Genomic DNA, 19,140 nt, shown 5'->3' with positions numbered 1-19,140 from the left:
GTGTGAACTGCACGCGTGCCAACTGGGGCTGGGGATGGAACCTTCAACCCAATACGTGCCCTTGACTAGGAATCGAACCCTCCATCCTTCGGTGCTGGGAGCTGATGCTCTAACCACACAGCCACACCGGCCAGGGCTTTCTAATCTTCTTATTAATCTAGAGGCTGACCTAAAATTAAAATTTTCAAATCTTTGTAATTTAAAAGTTAATTATCCAGTTTGTGATCGAGGTTCTTATTTTTATTTTTCCAATCACCATTTATTCCCCCATACCCTCCTCCACCTCCATCCCCCCACCCCACCCCACCCAGCAATCAAGGCTCTGCCGTTTTTGTTTCTTCTGACTGACCTATTCTATTCATCTGCTGCTTTTAGTATTACCTCCACCAGAGGGCAGGCAAAAGAAAGATGAAGTTGTGGAAAACAAAGCTGGTCACTTCCAGAGAAGCTTTAGCAGTGTCACAAAGAAACTCTAAGCACCACTAACTTATAAGATTCTCTGAGGCAGTCTCATTTGAAAATAGGATTAAACACAGCAAGAAAGTTGGCAAATATTAATTCATGTTATCTATTCATTTATTTAAATATCTGAGTTCCAAACACATGCCAGGCACATTCCAGGCCCTAGGGATTCAGCAGTCAACAAAACAAACAAAAGTTCCCGTTGTCATGGAGCTTTATTCTATATCTGTCTAGGAGAAAGATAATAAAGCATATAAATAAATAACAACTTCAAGTACAGATAAATACTATGGGGGGGGGCGGAACTGCAAGAAATTAGAGGGTGACAAGGAAGGCTATTTTTAAATCAATTAATCTAAAAAGACCTGAATGAAATGACTGAAGGACTCATGCAGTAAATGGGGGAAGGGCAGTCCAGGCAGAAGAAACAGTAAATGCAAAGGCCATGAGGCAGAAACTAGGCTGGCCTGCTGCTGAATCAACAGCAGAGAGGAAAGTGAGGCTGGAGGGAAGTGAGCAAAGCAGAAGAGATTAGGGAGATGAGCAGGAACCCAGCCATGTGACCACGCAGGCCTCCAGACCATAGTGAAAACTTCAAGCTTTATCTAACAGTAATGGGTTCAGATGACTGAGAGATACAATCTGATTAGCTTTACATCTTTTAAAGTTCATGCTGGCTGCTGGGAGACAGAGATTGGAAGTTGAAAGACCAGTTAGCTACAGCAATGGTTCAGGCCCGGAAACAGGGTGGCTTGACACAAGGGTGGTGGCCGAGGAGCTGATAAGAAATAGTCAAACTTGGAATAATTTTAAGTTAGAGCCCATAATACTTGCCAATGAAGGAACGGATATAGGATGAGTGAAACAGGGGAACTGAGGGTAACTCTTAGGATTTTTAGCATGAGCAACTAACACGGAGAAGAGGAAGAAACAACAGCCGGTGAGGCAGGATGAAAATAAGAGTCGGTGTCTCAGAAGGAAAAAAAAACAAAAACTATCGCCTGTGTCAAACGTGGCTGAGGGATCTAATTTGGCAAGACCGACATCCCTGGTGACCGGGAGGAGAATGGTTTCCTGGCACAGAAGGGATGAAGTCTCTCTGGAGGGGGTTCAGAAGAACATGTGAGATGAGATGAGGAGTTGAGCAGAAGAGAGAGCCTACATGAAATCTTTGAGAGGTTTTTTTAAGCCTGGCCGGGCATGGCTCAGCGGTTGAGCGTCAACCTAGGATCCTAGGCGATCGGGGTTCGATTCCTGGTCAGGGCACATGCCCGGGTTGTGGGCTCGAACAATGACTCTCTCATCATTGATGTTTCTATCTCTCTCTCCCCCTCTCCTTTCCTCTCTCTGAAATCAATAAAGATAAATATTTTTTTTAAAAAGGCAGTTTTGTTTGCTTTGGGTACACTGAACATTTTAATTTAAAAAAAAATTTTTTTAAACATATCTTTATTGATTTCAGAGAGAGGAAAGGAGGGAAAGAGAGATAGATAGAAACATCAATGATGAGAGAGCCACTGATCGGCTGCCTGGCCCGCAACCCGGGCATGTGCCCTGACTGGGAATCGAACCCCAATCTCCTGGATCCTAGGTTGATGCTCAATCACTGAGCCATGCCCAGCCGGGCTGAACATTTTATTTTTAACTTTTCATTTTTTAAAATTTGAAACTTAAAGCTGGAAAAAGTAGTATAATGAACACCCTTTTACCCTCCCTAGAATCACCAACTGTTAACATTTGCCACATTTGCTTTATCTCGATCACTCCCTATACACATATTATTGCTTATCCGTTTGAGCGTATAGTGAAGATATTTTGACCCTTTACTCCTAAATAATTTACTGTGTATCTTTTAAGAACAAGGGCATTCTCTTACATAACCACAGTATAATGATCAAATTCAGGACACTTAACTGATATAACACCGCTATTTAATATGCAGTACATATTCAAATTTCACCAATGTCCCAATAATGTTCTTGAGCAACTGGATTTTCCAATCCAAGATGCAATCCAGGATTATGCATTGCATTTCACTGTCAGGTCTCTCCTCAACTTCCTTTAATCTGGAACAGTTCCTTTGCCTTTCTTCATCTTTTGGAATATTAACATATTAGAAGACTACAAACCAGTTACTTTGTGGAACAATCCTCAATGAACATTCCGCAATTGTTTCCTCACGATTAGATTTTGGTTATGCATTTCAGAACTACTACAGAAAAGTAATCATGTCCCTAGTTCAAGCACATCAAGAAGAATAGGTTTATCCCACTACTGGTGATGTTAACTTTGATCTCTTGGTTGAGGTGGTGTCTGCCAGATCTCTCCACTGTGAAGTTGTTTCCCCTTGGTCGTTAATCTCTAGAGAGATCATTGGAAATTGTATTCATATTGGTCTCCCTACAAAACCTTCTCTAGTAGTGGCAGTTGCCTGAACTAATATTACCATGATAACTGCAAACCGCTGACTTCTATCGTTTCTTCTACATTGTTTTATTGGCTGTCTGTTTGGCAGAGCATTCCCCTTTTCCGTATTTTATTTATCGTGGACTTGTGAACTCTTTATTTTATTCAATGGGTTATAATCCATTATTATTGTTAATTCATTTTGATGCTCAAATTTTCCCAGATTGGGCCATTCAAGCTAGTTCCTGTGTCCTTTTCATATGTCCCCACCAAATTTTTTGGAATGCTTCTTTACTTTGTGTTCTAGGGTCATCTTACACTTTCCCTGCCCTAGCTCTGGAACCAGCTATTTAGATCTGGGCACTGGTTGTGCTCACTGCTGCTAGGATGTCATTGCTTCTAGGCACTTTCATTAAGACAGAACTAGGAAATATACATGTATATATGTATGACTGTACATATATTTTAATCACAAGTTCATGCTGATAACTCTAATTCCAATCCAACACCAAGGAGTTCTTCACTGCCTTCTTCCATTTCATATTTTTATTTCCTTTCTCCCACAGTTAAAACTCCAGGTCCCCAAATGTCAATAAATTTACTCATGTACCCAGTCCTACAATATTCACGAAATAGTTTCAGAATTGCTATGACTTGTCTCTACCACTAAAATAATCACCTACTATACAGGGTTCAAGATTTTTTTGGCATTCCTTTTTATCTTTAGATTAAAGGCATAGAGTCAAAGTCCTATGTTAAAAGCAGACTTGGGGACCAAATAGATGGTGACGGAAGATGATTTGACTTTGGGTGGTGGGCACACAGTGCAATATACAGATCATGTATCACAGAAATGTACACTTGAAACCTATACAATCCTACTAACCAATGTCACCCCAATAAATTTAATAAAATAAAAAGAGAAAAAAATAAAAACACACTTGGATTCACTCCTTTCTTCTGAGAGCTGATGTTATTCACTGAAATACAGTTGGTTCACTGGTTGCTGTTTATATTCAATTTTGGAGGTTTCTTCCTCCACCCGACCTTGTTCATTTTATTTTTGAACATATAAAACATGAACAAACCCCAAAACTATACAAAAAGATATAATCAGAGCAGTGCCATTTCCTCCATTATCCCTTTTTTTCAGTTCCTACCCGACCCCCCCCCCCCCCCAGGTAACTAATTAGTTTCTGGTTATCTCTCCCATATTTATTTTTGTTATACCCAAAAATTATGCTTTCCACATGTGGAGCAGAGATGGGGGAGCATACTGGTTTAAGAAAGGATTTTATTTACGAGGGGACACATAACAGAATGTTTGTATAATAATGTAAATGGTGCCATAAATAACTGAAATGGAAGGTGTAGATGGGACAAGATAATTACAGGGGAAATATCTATAAAAATATCTCCTGGTTTAGCCCTAGCTGGGTGGCTCAGTTGGTTGGAGCATCATCCTGTACGCCAAAGAGGTGGCGGGTTTGATTTCCCGTCAAAGCACATGCCTAGGTTGCAGGTTCAATCCCCAGTCTGGGTGCATATAGGAGGCAATGATCTATGTTTCACTTGCTTGCTCTCCCCCTTCTCTCTCTAAAAATCAAGAAAAACATATCCTCAAGCAAGGATTAAAAATTATATATATATCTTCTTATTTAATTTGAGGGATATCAAATGGTTACCATATTCCAAAATAGATTGCCATCCTGTTTGTAACCTTCCAAATTAGTTATATCCATGGCTCTAGAGAACCCACATTAAATGTGGTTATTGTTTTGGAAGGATAATTAAGCTAGCACTACCTATTAATGTCAACAGAAAAAAGTCTGCCATAGCAAGAGGGAGGTTTTGAATTCTGAGCTAGACATTTAATCAGGAATAAATAGAGAGGTAAGAGGAGAATGGCTGATGTGAGGATCTATGTAATAACACGAACGAATAGTAATGATCATGCTGGGAAAACAAACTCACATCTCTAACATGTCTTAGAAAAGTTACAAATATGCTAAAAATTTATGCTAGTAATTGAGGATCATTCCTTATGCCCTGGCTCTAAGTCAATGTGGCACAGAAAACATGGACTTTAGAGATGGAGTGGTCTGACCTTGAATCCCAACTGAGTTACTTAACAACTACATGACCACTGGCACACCTCTGAGGCGGTTTCCTTACCTGTAGAACTGGACAATGCCTCCTTTGCCCAGTTAATGTGAGATATAAATAGAATAATGTATAGCATTGCCCCTGGCCCACAATAGATGTTCAATAAACAGATGTTCCTATCATAAATGCAGATTAAACTCGTCAGCGAGGTAAAGAAACTAATCACACGATGTATTTCAATGAGGTGCCTGAAAGAAATCCAAGAAATCACACCATCCCAGGCAGTATTTGATAAGAGCAGAAAAATGTACAACACATACTTCCAATTGTCAATTTTCAAAATGTCCCAGAGCCTATTTTTAAAGTGTAAAAATATGTGCTGACATACTAAAGTGTCAACGATTCAAAAGAAACAATTCTGGGGAGATGTTAATCAAATGGTACAAACTTCCCAGTTATAAGATGAATAAATTCTGGGGATTTTTATGTACAGCATGGTGACTAGGGTTAACAACACTCACTTGCACATTTGAAAGTTGCGAAGAGAGTAGTTCTTAAACGCCCTCACCCCCCCCTACACACACACACACGCACAAAAGTAATTAGGTGAGGTGATAGATGTGTTTAACTAACCTTATTGTGGTAATCATTTTGCAATAAATATGTGTATCAAATCATCATGATGTACATCTTAAACTTACACAATGTTATATGCCAATTATATCTCAATAAATGTGGAAAAATACTAAAAGAAGCAATTCTACAGGTTATTCTGAGAAATGACTCAGAATAGCCTAAATAATGTCTATGGCTTACAGAGATAAACCTAAATATATCACAAGCCATACTAACCAATTTTATAATTTTATAAATATGCACACACAAGAGAGTTAATCATGTTCAGAAAACAGTATTTTTAAAGTTTCTATTTCAGTTTCAAATTCATCAACAAACCAAAATGCAACAAAGAAAATCTTGAAACGATCTTTAACCAAATACTAAAATATATAATAAACTTTCAGAGCTGTGGACAAAAAAGGGGCTCTGTAATAAATCTAACCGAAAGTAACCTCACAGAGTGATCTGATCAGAAATTCCTAACTGGGCAGGTCACGGTGGGTAGTTACACCTCAGGCCTGTAACTGCCCTAGTAAAAGGTTATCTTTGTCTTAAGCAAACCCTGTCCATTGTTTTTTGTGCATCTAGGTTAACACACCTTTGAAATGCTCCTTTTCAAGAGAGCACATAACCTTGTTAAGTATCCTGTAATCCATGGATTTTCAACTGGTGTGCCGAGGCAGGCCCACTGGTGTGCCACAAGAATTTTTAAAACATGCAATTCCTGACTATTTAGTCAGGGGCACTGACCTTTTTCCCTTAGATTGTCAAGTAAAAAAATAACAATGGCCAACACAACAATAGCAGCCAGGTGTGGATGAATCAAAATAATACTTTTTTTTTTGGGGGTCAGATTGGCAAAAAAATATATTTTGGTGTGCCACAGAATTTTAGTAATTAGTTTAGTGTGCTCTGAGATTTAAAAAAAAAAAAAAAAAAAAAAAAAAAGGTTTTAAAATCGCTGCTGTAATCCAATCAATCGCTGATTTCCCTGCCTTGCTTTTCCCCATGGGTTCATGCAGTGTTTCTTGGGTTCTCTCCAGTAATTCTCAGGGAGCATTTGACGTCTTGCTTCCCCACATGTAGTCAGTTTGGCTCAAATAAACAAAACCAAAAAAAATCTCTACAGCTTTGGACGTTCTTACCTCCACAGAGCCTAGAATCAGTAATAACCCCAAAGCCCCACACTTAAGAATTAAAATGTGCAGTGGCAGAGACTCAAAGCAGACAATCTTGTGCATAGAGACCTTTGTTTTCCTCCTGACTAGAAAGGACTTCTCTTTCATCTTAAATAAGCAGTGTGTGCTCTACCTCTAGTCTACAAGATGTACTTAAAGGCCACCATCTCAATTTACAAGGCTAAAATGGGCTGCTAACACCGTGATCTAATCAACAATTAAACGTCTTAAGAAAACTTCCCAGGAGGGTGCCAGTCCACCGGCCCAGCTGGTTTGCCAGCGGCGGGGAGGCGCAGGGATGCGCCCACATCCTTGACTAGAAGAGGAAAGGAAGGAGTGGAGAACAGGGGAGAGATGCAAAATAACAACGCATGGCTTCTGTGAACAAATGAACGTGTTTTTAAGCGTTTGGGAAGTCAATCTTCCTTTACCGAGTAGCAATAAATAGCTAAGTACAAGGCAATCACTTGTGTTTTGCAGCAGAAAAAAGAAGGTGGAGAGAAAAGGAAAACATTTCATTATGTACTGAACATACAAGTATTCGAAATCCATTAATCCCCGCCACACCCCACACCCCCAAAATGCTGGGCATCCTATCATTTCCAAAATACATTTGACACGAAACCACCGGGCTCACTTTTAGCACTCGGTGGAGAACTTTTATGAGCTTCCCCAGCGCTCTCACCCAACAATTCTTACGGGCAATCCCGAACAGCCGCTATTTGCAGGTAAACACGAGCTCTCACTCTGTCCCGGAGGGCTCGGGGCGTGAAGAGGGACCCCGGGGACCCGAGGCCGGGGATACGGGCGGACCCTGGCTTCCCGGGGCGCGGGTCCGAGCGGCCCAGGAAGTGTCCGAGCCCGTCTCCGCGCCCAAGCAGAGCGCGACTGAGGCGCGCCCGCGCCGTCCCCCGACAGGGTCCGCGCCGGAGCCCCGGGTGCCGGCGTCAGAGGGGACCCAGCCGGCCCCGCGCCGCCAACCGGGCCGGGTTCCGCCGCGACGGCCCGGCGGCGCCTCACGCCCCCTGCGGGAAGCCGGGCTCCCCCTGCGGGGCGCACCGACCGGCCGCAGCTCCCGACCGCCGCCTACCTGGAAGGAGCTCCGCCGCCGGTCGGCTGGACGCCGCCTGGGTCCGCCGGGCGCTCAGCAGCCGCACGCGCGCGGAGCCGGCGAGCAGGGCGCAGAGCACCGCGGAGATCCGCCGGCCACACCCAGGCCCGCGCCGCCCCGCTGCCAACTCCGCGACGCGCCGGGGCCGGGGCCGGGGCGGGGGCGGGGACGTGGCTCCAGGCGCGAGGCACGAGGCGCGAGGCGCGAGGCGCGCGGAGCCGGCGGGGACGCGCCGCGGGCGCGCGCAGGCCCTGGAGCGCGCGCGGCCTGGGCGGGGGGCGCGGGGAGCCGGCAGCTTCTGCTTCCTATTTTCTGTCTCGTTTCCTGCCAGAAGAAGAAAAACATTAATTCCCGGGCAGTTTCGTTTTCTTGTCGGCGTGGCGCCTGGATGCCGGCGCGTACTTCTGAGCGGCGCCCAAGTGGCGTGGCCAGTGCTCTTCCAGGTACCGCGCACGCCTCGGTCTACTCCGGGGCAGGCCGGGGGGCTGACTTAGAAGCCCCCCAAGGTCCCGTTTAGATTTAACATGAAATTCTAAATGTAAGAAACACACTGACGCCCGGAGTTACATAAATGGCACTGCGGTCCCAGGTCTAACATGGCCAGTCCTGTGACTGCACCGTCTCAGGGCCTCGATTTCGTCGCTGGAAAATAGGCATAAGGTTACCCGCCTGAAAAAGGTGCTAAGAGATGACATGCGATAACGTTTGCCCAGAGCCTGCCTCTAAAGAAATGATCGATACTTGGAAGTTATCGTTAGTGCTGTCACTGGTGACCCCAGGCCTTCCCGAGAACCCTGTCGTGTCAAGTCGCTCTCCTCTGCACGAGTTAAACACCACGGGCATCTCAACCAGCTTCTTTTTCACATTTCTCTGGCTGTTTGGTGTTTAAAATGTCATAAAGTGAATGCAACGACCCAATTGACTCGCTCGGGAGTCAGTGCCCGCCCGGGAGCAGTTTTCCTTTCTCCACCCCCATCTTTCTTCTGAGTTAATTTCAGTTTGACAGACTGTTGCTATAGCATTCCTTCTCTGACGTCAAACAATTTAAAGAAATAGCCCTGGGTGAGGAAAACTGCAGAGGAGCTCTTGGTGGAGTTTCTGTGCTGGAGAAAGGTTGGAACAGTATCATGAGAGAACTTGAACACCTCCGCAGCTTTCCATTCCTTCTTCGGCAGCTTCCCATTATCACCTGGAACGCGTCTCTTAGTGCCTTAAAAGAGATGATGCCATTATAAGCACACCCTGATGGCCACTGTGAAGAAAAAAAAAGTGGCCGTTTTGTATAACGGCCAGACCATGACAAAAGTAGAAAGAGTTGTGGGGCTAGGATGATGAGATTATAGGCAGCTTTAGCCCGAATTTTCATTTTCCCTAAGGTGGGGTGCTATTTTCCATTAAAAAGAAAGGGGAGAAATGCCAAATCTTCTTCATAGCAAAGTGTCAGAAACCTTGAGTAGGACCTGTGTGGTTTGCATCGGTAACTTTAAATGTTTTAATGATTAAATCCTGAGCTTTACCATTGTCCATTTTAGGAGGAAGCAAAGGAAAATTGTTATTTAAGGACTGCCTATCAAGTACTAGGCTCTCTGCTTTCTTATATCATACTAATTCTCATAATGATCTTACAATGTGTTGTAACCCCCTTTACAGATATGGAAACTGAGACTCAGTGGGATTAAGTAATTTAGCTAGAGTCACACAGGGAGTAGCAGAATTGTATGTGGAACCTGGGTTGGATGGACTCCAAAGCCCACTTCAAATGCTTTCTGCCTTGTTCTTGGACACTGACATTTAACAGATATTAGAGGGTTTTGAGAGGTGATTTGGTTAAGATTATCAGTTGAAAAACAAGTTGCTGGTATTTAGGAAAGCCCAGTGGAAAGTACTGAGATGTTCTATTTCAGAAAAGATTAGGGGAAATAAAAATCAACAGCTTCTAAGCACAGAAACCTGAAAAGATCTAACAAGAATTTTACTAGTCTTTGAAGATTTGAGAATAAATTACACAAAATGATGACTTTAACCTTCTTGAAAATTGTATGTGGGCAGAAATGTTACTAGAAGAATAAAGTCCAAGTACAAAAAAGGAAAGTTTAATTATTATCCAAAACTAGTCCACTTCCAAGAATATTACATTTCTGTTTTGCCACATCTGCTGCATATTTTTCTGAAAAGAACACTTACTTGTTAAAGGACAAGCCTATATTGCAAATCTGAAAGTGGAGCTGATGAAAGGAATTTCATTACCAGGAATAATTTCCTAAGAGCTCAGTATTACATCTAAGTGATCCAGCAATTAGTAATTTTTCAAATGATAATGTAATCAATGCAGAAAAAAGGGAGAGAGAGAAGGAAGGACATGCTATTAATATTTTTGAAGACTGCTGATATGTGTAGACAGTTTAGTGATATATCCTGCTTCTAATGATTAAACCCAAGGGTCTTGTGTTTGGGTGCCATTGGATGGTATTTAGATTTCTAAGTCCTTAGGCCCATGTTCTCAAATCCTGCTCTATTTTTTTTTTTTTTTTAATGTATTGATTATTTTTAGAGAGAGGAAGGGAGAGAGAGAAACATTGATGTGAGGGATCCCATCAGGGATCAAGCCCACAACCTGGGTATGTGCCCTAACCGGAAATCAAACCTGCCACCTTTTGAGCCACACTGGCCAGGGCTCAAACCCTACTCTGTTAAGAGAGGATGGTGGCGTTCCTGCTAGAGGACCTGTGAAGACAAACTCCTTGCCTGTTTCATCTTTGTATTACCATAGTGTTTAACAGAATATTTTGCACATACTAGGTACTCAGTGAATGAACGAACAAACGAACGGACAAATTAATTAATTAATTTGGGAACTTATTTTACTCAAATAATCTTTAATAACTAACCTCACCCCAGCCCTACTCAGAATCCTGGAAAGAGGAGAGAGATCATTATTTAGTGATTGTTGCTGCTGCAGAGTGTTTTGCTGTCCTATGATCTCGTTCAGAGAAGCTCTGCTCTTGGTCTTTTATTAGGTTCATCTGAATGCTGCTCTTGGTGAGTTACCCTAAAATCCACAATGCCATAGGTTTGTAACCTCTGTTTTTAAATCACACTCGAGAAATGGTCTTTTTTTTTCCTGAGCCTACTTTGCTCTCTGACAATGCCAAGTGCATTATGAAGAACAGAACTATCAAAGTGTACAATTTTCCAGTACTTCCCTGTTGTATGTGTTATATGCATTTCAATTCTAATGCATTCAGGATGAGCCCAAATTAGATACACGCAACATTAGAACTAAAGTAAAGGTTTTCTTCCAAATACAACCAAATAACTTTAAAATATTAAATGGAAATTGTCTAATAGGATCTACGGCAGAGTTCCCCAAGGAGGTGGGAAGCGATCCCTAAGTAGATTTCATAAGAAGTAAGTTTATGAGTTTTTTTTCAGACAACTTGATCCCAAGCAGCCATGTCTAAAACCCCCATTTTGCTCATGCACAATGCATTTTGATGTTAAATCATTTACGGCTTATATTTTGAGCCCACCTCTGCTGTGTTCTTCTGACACTTCTGCTAACAAATCAGTGATAGCATCTTTCTTGCATTTTTCTATTCAGGGTCTATAATTGTAATTTGGGTCTATCGTCTACAAATCAGTGACCTTAGGAGAGTGCTGTATTTACCTAATGATATATGTCGCAGGCATGGGAGGGGGAAGGAGAAACACCCAGGCTGAGACTTGCTGTTCTAGGTCCTATGATTCAGGTCTCTGGAATCTGTTATTGGGAAGAGACAAGCAAAGTGAAAAGAATATTAAACTGCATGTCAGAAGATCTGATTTAGAGCCTTAGCTCTGGTACTAAATATTTGTATGATCTTGAGCAGGTCACAAAACACCTGAATTCTGTCTTATTCAGTATAGAAAATGAGAGATCTGGATTCTAACAGGATTGGCAAATATCACTAATTTCACCACTCGGTACTATGCCTAATGTGTAACGTCACTAATCAATCATGTAACTCTCTCTAAGACTCATCCTGACCCAAGAATTCTTTTGGATACCACACACCAGGAAGGCACTCTGATGTTGGTGTTAATAAGTGAGTAAAAGCTTTATGTTAGCTATCTATTGCTGAGTAACACACCATCCCAAATCTAATAGTAGATTAGAACAACAGCATTCATTTCCTTTGCTCATAATAGCCAAGTGCAGCCAGGTTTGGCAGACACACTCATTTCTGCTCCAGGCAGTGTCAGCTAGTTTGACTCTACTTTCAAGATGGCTCGCTCAGATGGCTGGTGGGTGGTACAGGCTTCTGGTTGGAAGATCAGCCAGGGCTGTGGACAGAGACCTCCGTGCCTCCTCGCACAGGCCTTTGCTTGGGTCACTTTGACTTCCTCATACTACAGTGGCTGGGTTCCAAGGGCAAGTGTTTAAGGGAACAAGGAGGAAGTGCATTGCATTTTTATGATGTAGCCTCAGGAAGCATGTATTATAGCTTCCACCATACTCTCTTGGTCTGGGCAGTCACAAGTTCAAGTGTTAGGGACGCTGACCTCTTGTTGGAGGTGTAGCAAGGTTCTAGAAGAGCATGTAGGCTGACACGTGTTATTGCAGGCATTTTGGAAAAACAATCTGCCACAGGCATATTCACTGACCCTGAATTAATCAATGAATCTAATAATCTAAGATTCCGTTTTCCATTTTTTCCTCTCATTTAGCACTGACTTTGTTTCTTTTTGCTAATGTTCTCCGTCAGACATTTCAAATAATGGAAAATATCTTGCTTTCCATCCTGATTTGTTGTGTGTTTTTTAGCTTTGTTTTCTTTTTTAAGTTTTTAATTATCATACTATAGAATTGACCTTATTCTATAGTATGATAATTATTTGGCGTATGGTTCTATGACTTTATTTATATTTATTTTTTTGATGGCAGAATTTTATGGTTTTAGTAACACAAACACAATGTGTACACAATATATCTACTCCCCTTCTTCGCTGCGCAGCCTGGCATGGGGATTGGTGACCTCGATGGCCAGCCGGGCGGCTGTCTCCGCAATGGCTCTGCGGCTCTTTGAGGAGAGGCTCTGAGCATCCTCAGCACAGTGAGGTTTGTGCACATCAGCAGCACTTCAAGCTCCTTGAGGTCTGTGAGCCAGGAACTTCCGAAGGCCACTGGGCAGCATGCGCTTGGTTCTCTTGTTGCTCCATAGCCAAGACGCACCCTGTGCTCAGCGCCTCTGGGTTTCCGCCAGTTTCGCTTAATTTTGAATGAGTCTGTCTGGTGCCTGATGAACTCCTTGGTCCTCTTTGTAACTGTCTTCTTGGGCTTCACGAGGGGGTCTGAGCGCAGCCATGATGCCTTCGAGAAGGAGACAGAAACTGAGACGAAGAAGAGCCCTGGAAGGAGGCTTTCCTGAAAGCCCAGGGCTTGACTGCTGTTGCAGAGCGTCTTCCAGTTACCAGCTACGGAGCAAGCAGGCAATGGCGTGGGCTTCTCTGTCAGGCTTGCTTTCTCTCGGGTCTGTGAAGCTGGCAGAATATTAATTAGTCGCTCTTCAAACGCAATCCTGGGAGGTGGTTCTCTGATTTTAAACACATGTACAGATTCATGTATCCACCAGTACAATCAGAATACAGAACAGTTCCATCACTCCCCAAAACTTCCTCATGCTCTCCTAGTATTATTATTACCTAACCTCCTTCCTCTAGCCCCCAGCAATCACTGATCTCTCCTCCATCCCTGTAGTTCTGTCACTTTAAGAATATTATATAAATGGAATCATGCCATGTGCAACCTTTTTTTTAAATTTATCTTTATTATTGAAAATGTTACAGGTGTCCCATTTTTTCCCCCCAATTGACCTCTTCCACCTCACTCCCACCCCCTCCCCAGGCCTTCACCCCATCATTGTCCGTGTCTATGGGTTATACATATATGCATATAACTTCTTTGGTTAATCTCTTCCCACCCTCCACCCCCCTTCCCTCTTCCCTCTGAAATATGATCGTCTGTTACATGCATCAAAGTCTCTGGATCCATTTAGTTCATCAGATTCTTTCGTTCATTCGCTTCTTCTTAAAGAAGACCCTTCAACATTTCCTGTAGTGCTGGTTTGGTGGTGATGAACTCCTTTAGCTTTTCCTTGTCTGAGAAGCTCTTTATCTGATCTTCAATTCTAAATGATAACTTTGCTGGGTAGAGGAATCTTGGTTGTAGTTCCATGTTTTTCATCACTTTGAATATTTCTTGCCACTCCCTTCTGACCTGCAAAGTTTCTGTTGAGAAATCAGCTGACAGTCATATGGGTGCTTCCTTGTAGGTATCTAACTGCTTTTCTCTTGCTGCTTTTAAGATTCTCTCTTTGCCTTTAACCTTTGGCATTTTAATTATGATGTGTCTTGCTATGAGCCTCTTTGGATTCCTCTTGTTTGGGACCCTCTGTGTTTCCTGGACTTAGGGGAAGTTTTCCGTAATTATTTTTTCAAATAGGTTTTCAATTTCTTGGTCTCTTTCTTCCCCTTCTGGCACCCCAATAATATGAATGTTGGACCTCTTGAAGTTCTCCCAGAGGTTCCTTATACTATCTTCATATTACTGGATTCTTTTTTCTTTTTGCTCTTCTGGTTGGGTGTTTTTTGTTTCTTCATGTTCCAAATTGCTGATTTGATTCTCAGTGTCCTCTACTCTACTGTTGATTCCCTGCAGTCTTCATTTCAGTTCGTGTAGCCTTCATTTCAAATTGGTCCTTTATTATGTCATTGATTTTCTCAATTATTTTTGTCATACTCTTACTAATACCCTTGAGCATCCTTATAACCATTATTCTGAACTCTGTATCTGTTAGCTTGCTTGGATCTATTTCATTTAGTTCCTTTTCTAGAGATTTCTTCTGTTCTTTCCTTTGTGACATGTTTCTTTGCCTCCGCATTTTGGCTGCTTCCTGGTGTTTGTTTCTATGTATTAGGTAGAGCTGCTATGTGTCCTGGAATTTGTAGCGTGGCTTTGTGCAGTAGATGTCCTGTAGGGTCCAGTGGCTCAGCCTCCCCAGTCACCTGAGCTGGGCCTTCTAGGTGCTCCCCTGTGTGGGCTGTGTGCACTGTTCTGTTGTAGTTGAGCCTTGGTTGCTGTTGGCATCCCTGGGAAGAACTGACCCCCAGACAATCAGCTGTGAGGACCAGCTGCAACTATGGCCAGAGAGCTGCTGTGCTGGAGACACCCCTATGGAGCAGGATTTACTTCAATGGAGCTTTGGTGCTCACCAAGTGCTTCCCTTGAGTGTGTCACTCGTGGATGTGGTAGGGTTGTGATCCAGCATGGTGGAGTCTGACCACCAGGTGCACTGTCTCTGGGGCCTCCCAGGAGGTGCAAAGTCAGCCTGTGCCAGTGCCTTGCCCAGGGCCACCCAGCATGAGCTACACAGCAAACCATAGATGGCTGCTACTTGTGCTGGCCTTGGAGGTGTCCAGGAGAGGCCAAGCTATAAACCAATGCAGGCTGCTGCTAGTGCCAGGCCTGGGGCCACTTATCAAGCCTTATGGGGCACGCTGCTGCTTGAGAGATTTTAGGAAAGTCCGAAGCATGAGGCTCGAGAGGCCACTTGCACAGAAAAGCCCCTGGAAATGGCCTGGATGAGCTGCAGGTGGGAGGGGCGGGGCCTGCAGGAATCACGGGGCGGGGCCAAAGGCGTGAGTCAGGTGCTGGCGATTCAAACATGGCGCCTGCCTGCCGGCTGTGCGGGGAGGACTCGCTAAAGGAGCCATGGCCTCCGCCAGCCCTTCTGCCTGGGAGGAAGCCGCCCCTCCGCCTCTCGCCCGGATCTCAGGCAGGTTAGTTCCCCCCGAGTGTCCCAGGTCCTTTCAGGCTGCTGCCCGGCGCTGGGCTCAGAGGGAGCGTCCGAGTGAGTCCGTGCCGGGCCCTTTAGAGGAGCTGCTGGGGCTCCCACAGCCTCAGGGACCCTCAGGGACAGTCCCCGCTGGTTTCACAGCCCGGAGTTGTGGGGACGTCTCTTCCTGGCCCTGGAGCCCTGGGCTGGGGGCCTGCTGTGGGGCTGGGACCCCTCCCTCCTCTGGGAAACCCCCACCGCCGAGATTCCCTCCCAGGTTTCAACCACGGCACTGGCTGTGGGCCCGCCGCCGCGTCTCAGCAATTTAGCCCCGATCCGCCCGCTTCTCCGCCCCTCCTACCGGTCTCGATGCTCCTTCAGGTCCCTGGTTGTGGGGCTTCTGTGCAGCCAGATCTCAGGAGGCTCTGAGTGACGGTGGTTCTGTATCTTAGTTGTGATTTTGATGTGGCTGCGGGAGGCGGCGGGGGCAGCTGTTCCCTACGCCGCCATCTTGATTTCCTCCCACGTGAAGCCTTTGAGACTGGAACCTTTCACTCAGCATAACGCCTTGTTCCTTCTCACTGCCGAGGGGTGTTCCGTGGTACAGAGGTTGCACACATTGTTCATCCATTCACCTATTCAAGGACTTTGGGGATGTTTCCATTTGGGGGCAATTATGAATAGAGTTTCTATAAACACTCATGTATAGGATTTTATGTTAACATATATTTTACTTTCTCTATGGTAAATAACCATGAGTGGGATTTGGGGGTTATATGGTCTGCGTGTGTTTAACCTTATGAGAAGCTGCCAAACCATTTTCCAGAGAGGCTGGTCCGTTTTTCGTTCTTACCAACAATGTATGGGAGTTTCAGTTGCTCTGAGTCCTTGCTAGCACTTGATATTATCAGTATGTATTTTCTGATTTTAGCCATTCAAATAGGTATGTAGTGGTATCTCATAATGGTGCTTAATTTTAAATCTTCTTTAGAATCACACATGGATGTTACCTCTTACTTTCCCTGCCCTGATCCAGTCCATACGTTTCTGTCAAACTGATTTTCCTAAACCACAGCACTGGTTAGATCCCTTTTTGGCTCAAAAACCTGTAATGGTTTCCAATTTTTTACTGAATGGAGTATACCTGACATGGAAGGCCTAACATAATCTGCCTCTAACCTACCTTTCCAGGTTCATCTTCTACTATTTTATTGCATTTTTCACTCTACCTAGTTCTTTTGCTTTTCTGAAAGTAGGTTCTTTGCCTTCTCTGTCAGCACTGTTCCCCAAACTGGCTCCTCTGTCCTTCATCTGTATCAAAAACCAAGAACCTGAGGGGACGGTCCTCACCCTTCTGTACCTGGAATACCACCATGCAATACTATGCAGCCTTTCCAAGACATTCTTCCCAGGCCCTGAGAGCACCTTCCTGGACAGATCAGCAAATGCAGGACCAGTTTGGAATCCAGCTGGGGAATGAGTCTCCTTTGCTTATAGAGACCGAGAACTTTCCAAGTGACTCTACTGGGCTGCCCTCCCTCGGAGAAGAGAGGGAGCTAAGATAAGGGTCTAGCTTCTCTTCAGGGACACTGTATTCCCCTCAGGGGACATTTCCTTCCCCAAACTCCTTTCCCCTTCAACTAGTGTCTGAATGCTAGAAGGTAAAGAGTGAATATATAGTAATGATCTTATGCCTGTCTTAGAAGTTCTCTCAGAGGTTTTTAAAATGTTTTTGATATCTGAGTTTAATGATATGGTAATTTTTCAAATGACTTTCCAATAAAGCCTGAAGAAGAGCTCTGATAGCTGTCAACAATATGTCACTTCCCTTCAGCTGAGAGAATAACTGAATAACGTTAATCATTTCCTGATGGAAACTATTGCTTTGATCTGATACCAAGCCACTTAGCCTGGTCTTCAGACTCTACTTAGAAGATTAAAAGAAAAAGAAAGAAAAGGAGATACGTAAATCAACTATTATGCTAAACATTTTTATTTGGTGGTAGAAACACCATTCTCAGTATCAGTACAACATTAATAAGCCTGTTCTTTAGTACAGTCCTCTAAGATTACGGGAATTATTTCATTATTATTATTGTTATTTTTTAATTTATTGATTTGAGAGAGAGGAAGGGAAAGAGAAACATCAATTTGTTGTTCCACTTATTTATGAATTCAATGGTTGCTTCTTGTATGTGCCCGGATGGGGATCGAACTCACAACCTTGGCGTATCAGGGCAACACTCCAACCAACTGAACTACCTGGCTAAGGAAATAATTTTAAATGTTTGTGCTTTCTCAAAGGAATATTTAAGAAAAAAATTAGTTATGAGTTCAGACTTCCTTGGCTGTCTTCTCTAAGTGGATCAGGATACTTCAGTCATGTTTCCAACAGCCCAAATACATTCTAAGGAAGCCAAGAGACATTGTTAATAATAGCAAGTTCAGTTCTGGTCAACTGTACGATGTATTCAAGTTACATTCTACATAGCTTCCCTCTTGTATAATTATGCCCATAATTACAGTGTCTAAAACCTAATACATTATTTTGTATGATCTAGAGGTTTACCTTTGCATGACTATTTTATGCCAAAATCTCACTCCTGGGGGATTCATGTCTCTTCACCATATCCATAGTCTCAGCGCCGTACCTGCACATAATAGGGGTCCATCAGTATTTGTTGAATGAATGAATGAATGAATGAATGAATGAATGAATGAATGAATGAATGAATGAAGAACTCTCAGGAGAGGTCACTGGCAACTCTATTTATTCATCCATTTCTAAGTATTTAGCGAGTTCTCAGAAAAAAGGATATATTTTTGTAATTTAAAAAATTTTTATTTTTAAATTACAGCTGACGTACAATTTTGTACTTGCTTTAGATGTACAACCCAGTGATTAGACATTTATATAACTTCCAAAGTGATGACCCTGATAAATCTAGCACCCATCAGATACCATATATAATTATTACAATATTATTGATTATATTTCCTGTGCTGTATTTTACATCCCTGTGACTACTCTGTAACTACCAATTTGTACTTCTAAATCCCTTCACCTTTTTCACTCATCCCTTCAGGCCCCTCCTATCTTACAACTTTCAAAATGGTCTCTGTTTCTGTTCTGCTTGTTCATTTATTTATTTATTTTTAGATTCCACATTTAAGTGAAATTATCTGGCATTTGTCTTTCTCTGAGTTATTTCACTTACATAATACCTTCTAGGTCTATCAATGTGGTTGCAGATGGCAAGATTTCATTCTTTTTTATGGCTGAATCATATTACATTGTATATGTGCACCACTTATTCTTTATCCATTCACCTATTGATGGATACCCAGGCTGCTCCCATATCTTGGCCATTGTAGATAATGCTGCAATAAACATATGGATGTATATGTCTTTTTGATTTAGTGTTTTAGATTTCCTCTGGTAAAT

The 19,140-nt window shown here is 43.1% G+C and overlaps 1 protein-coding gene across 1 annotated transcript in view; it reads right to left on the bottom strand.

The window, feature by feature from the left end:
- The window catches only part of GNB4 (G protein subunit beta 4), a 33,790-nt gene extending 25,808 nt beyond the window's left edge, over positions 1-7,982 (bottom strand). The window contains exon 1 of the mRNA XM_087818298.1: positions 7,861-7,982. The gene's annotated coding sequence lies outside the window, so the exon portion shown is untranslated. The remainder of the gene's footprint in view (positions 1-7,860) is intronic.
- Positions 7,983-19,140: the final 11,158 nt, after the last annotated feature.

The sequence above is a fragment of the Miniopterus natalensis genome, chromosome 6 (assembly GCF_054644295.1).
Source record: "Miniopterus natalensis isolate mMinNat1 chromosome 6, mMinNat1.hap1, whole genome shotgun sequence".
Lineage (NCBI taxonomy): Eukaryota > Metazoa > Chordata > Mammalia > Chiroptera > Miniopteridae > Miniopterus > Miniopterus natalensis.
The sequence above is the reverse complement of the archived record's forward strand: the minus strand, read 5'-3'. Positions and strand labels throughout refer to the sequence as shown.